This window comes from Geotrypetes seraphini, chromosome 3, assembly GCF_902459505.1.
Source record: "Geotrypetes seraphini chromosome 3, aGeoSer1.1, whole genome shotgun sequence".
NCBI classification, from domain to species: domain Eukaryota; kingdom Metazoa; phylum Chordata; class Amphibia; order Gymnophiona; family Dermophiidae; genus Geotrypetes; species Geotrypetes seraphini.
The window spans coordinates 42,911,924-42,915,351 of NC_047086.1; positions in this window are offsets into that span (position 1 = coordinate 42,911,924).

Below are 3,428 nucleotides of genomic sequence, written 5' to 3' on the forward strand. Positions count from 1 at the left end.
CTATTAGACTTGGAACTATCTAATTTCTGTAATCTAACCGGAGTCCAACACGCTCTATGTTACAAGAAAAAACACGTTTTCAAAATATTTCATGAATAAAGTAGTCATTGTGACCCCTGATTGCTAAACTAATCAAGAAAGAGAAATCTGTTTTGAATTTGTTCTCTGATCTAAACATGTCATCAATACTTGTCATCTTAAGGAATCATAGGATATAGGGATTTAACATCTAGCATGACCAGCCAGACTTCCTCAGATTTATTTATTTATTTAAAAAATTTATGAATCGTGCAAATGGGAAAAGGGAACCTTAGACCATCTGCTCTTTCATTGTACAATAGTACAGAAATTTTAGAAGAAATATTGCTATCTATTAATATACCCTTGACATATGCTGGAGTTATTTTTAATATTTTTGATTACTCTTTTGTTATAAAATTTGATTACTCTTTTGTTATAAAATTTGTTATGAGATTATTGGCTACTAGTTTTTTAGCCCGTTACATTAACGGGTGCTAGAATAGATGTGTAGACTTAGGCATTTCTTTCTTTCTTTCTTTATGTCTGTCTTTCTTTCTCTCTCCCTGCCCCCTTTCTTTCTTTTTCTTTCTTTCTGTCTCTTCCCCCTGTCCAGCAGTAGCCCTTCTCCCTTACTTTTACCTCCCCCCTGTCCAATAGTTCCCCTTCTCCCTTCCAGGTAGCCTCGGGGCTTTTGCTAGGCCAGCCCGCCTCACATTATTGAAATGGGACGGCCTAGCAAATGCTCTGCGGCTGCTTAATGAAACCATAGCTGCTGCCGCTGCTGGTCCGGGAGTGAGAAGAAGAGGCGTCCCGGCAGCGGCAGTGTAGTCAGAAGGCAGAAAGTCAGCCGGCGTCGGAAATAGGGCAGGAAATCAGCTGAGGCAGGCACTGCGCATGTGCGGCACGGATCACGGACGCACGGAGTTTGAAGTGCGCATGCATGCTAAGGGTTTTATTATAGTGGATTTTGACAGCAGTGGCTGTTCATTCAATTTTCAGAGTATGGAAGGACTCGGCATTATTATCGTTTCAGTTCTGGTGGAATTTGTTTGTCTAGTTGGGAAATATGAATCAGTTGTTACAGAAAAGAGAGATAAAAAAGCAAAATTTGATAAAATATGGCAAGGCCAGCCAAAGGGAGACTGTAGGAGCTGTTCCTAGTCCTGAGCACATGGTAGAACAGTCCTGAACACATGGCAGAACAGTGAGCGGAGCAGAGAGTGTGCTAGCAGGAAGAAGTGGAGAGAGGAGCAGAGAAGGCGGTGCTAGCAGGGGAAGAGGCGAGAGCTAACTCCGCCCACCCCCGACGTCACCAGCCAAACTCCCCTCATAAAAGGGGTGAGCCAATGGCGCGCGGCGAAGGCGAGCAGCAAAGGCGCTCGCCTTAGCAAGAGCGCCCTTGCGAAGGGCCTCAAGAAGGGCATCAAGGAAGGGCTATCAACTTTAGCCGGTCTCTTAACTTCTACAACTAGCTAATTAACCAATTGACTTCAGTCTTTCTTCAACTTTCTTCCAAGTCTTTCAACTTTCTACTTTCTACCTAACCAACAAGCAACTAAACCTTTCACACTTAACAAGCGGACCACACCAATCACTCTTTCCCCAAACCATTTTAACAGGCAGACCACACTATCCTCTAACATTTAATCAGACTGACCTCACTAGCACACTAACAAGCAGGCAACCTTAACTGACAATTAACTAACTACTCTATCTCCCAGACCAAGAACTAACTAGTTACCTCTATCCCTCCAACCTCAACACTTTCTGACAACACCTAACAGCCCCCATCCTAACAAATATTTTAAAAAAACCAACTTTTGTAAATGGCAGGTAGAACTAGAAGCAGCAAGACTTCTATCAAGACAGGCAGACCAGTCACCGTAAGTACCCAGGGGATGGCTACGGTCTTCGTACAGATGGAAGGGAAGCCAGGACGGAGGGCAGAGGTCTCTGTACAGACCGAGGCTATCCCCTCAAAGATGTCTACAGTCTCCACACAGACGGAAGAAATGGATCAGCCAGATGAAAGCCTTTTGCTAGAGCTGAGGAGCCTGAGAGAGGAGGTTCAGCGCTTAAGATGTATCCGAGACGACGAGACCTTCATCGACGGAGTCATCCAGGAGCTGTCTCAGATCGCCGAACAGGAACCTGACAAGACCATCCTAGAGACACCCAAATCATCCAAACCTGCAAACTTGAGACCAACTGTCGGAATACAGGAAGTGGCTGGGGATGCTGATTCCTGGCAGCTGGTGACTTCCTCCACAGGAAAACGCAGAAGACCTTATTCTGTCTCTTTTCTCTCACATACAGGGCGGCTCTACATCGACACCACAAATCACCCTGAGGAACAGATACCAGCTGCTACAGGAAGGTACTGACAACGAGGAACAGGAAGTTGTTCAGCAGACGGTTCCAGTTCCGGAGTCAACAGATCGGCCCACCCCTAAGAAGCGCAGAGTGGTGGTCATCGGGGATTCACTGCTGAGGGGTACCGAGGGTCCAATTTGTAGATCAGACCTGCAATCAAGAGAGGTCTGCTGTTTGCCAGGGGCCAGGATCCGGGATGTAACCGCTTGCCTGGACAGACTCATCAAGCCCCGTGACCACTTCCCCATGATTCTCATCCACGTCGGAACCAACGACACCGCTAGGAGCACCCCGGAGAGCATACCTGAAGACTTCAGAGCCCTAGGTGAGAAGCTGAGGAGGATGGATGCGCAGGTGGTCTTCTCCTCGATCCTCCCAGTAAGGGGCAAGGGCAGTGCCAGGGGGATTGCATCCAGAGGGCAAACGACTGGCTGCAGGGATGGTGCAAGGAGATGAACTTTGGGTTCTTGCACCATGGAGAGGCATTGCAAGGACTACAGGGACCAGACGGGTTACACCTGACCAGAAGAGGGAAGAACTTCCTTGGACACCGTCTAGCCCGCCTACTACACAGGGCTTTAAACTAGGTAAGTTGGGGGAGGGTACGGGCACAAACAACCTACCTGGCGAGCTAAGCTGCCAATACTTTTTTGAGACTAAGGTAAGTAAACACCTATCTGGGTCAGGGGAGAGTATACACACTTTCGAGTCTGGGGTTGGCTCACATTATAATTCTGGGTCACATTGTAATTCTGGGTCTAAGGGGAGTACACATTGTAATTCTGGGTCTAGGGGGAGTACACATTGTAATTCTGGGTCCAGCGAGAGAACACACATTGCAAATTGTACTAAAGGAGTTCAAGTAGCCCAAGCGGGAATACCCCCACAGGGTACACACATTTCCGAGTCTGGGATAGGAACACACTGTAGTTCTGTTTCTGGGGAGTCCGGGATAGGTGCACGTTGTAACTCTGGGTCTAGGGAAAGTACAAAACATGCAAATAATGCTAAAGGTGTCTAAGTAGCTCAAGCGG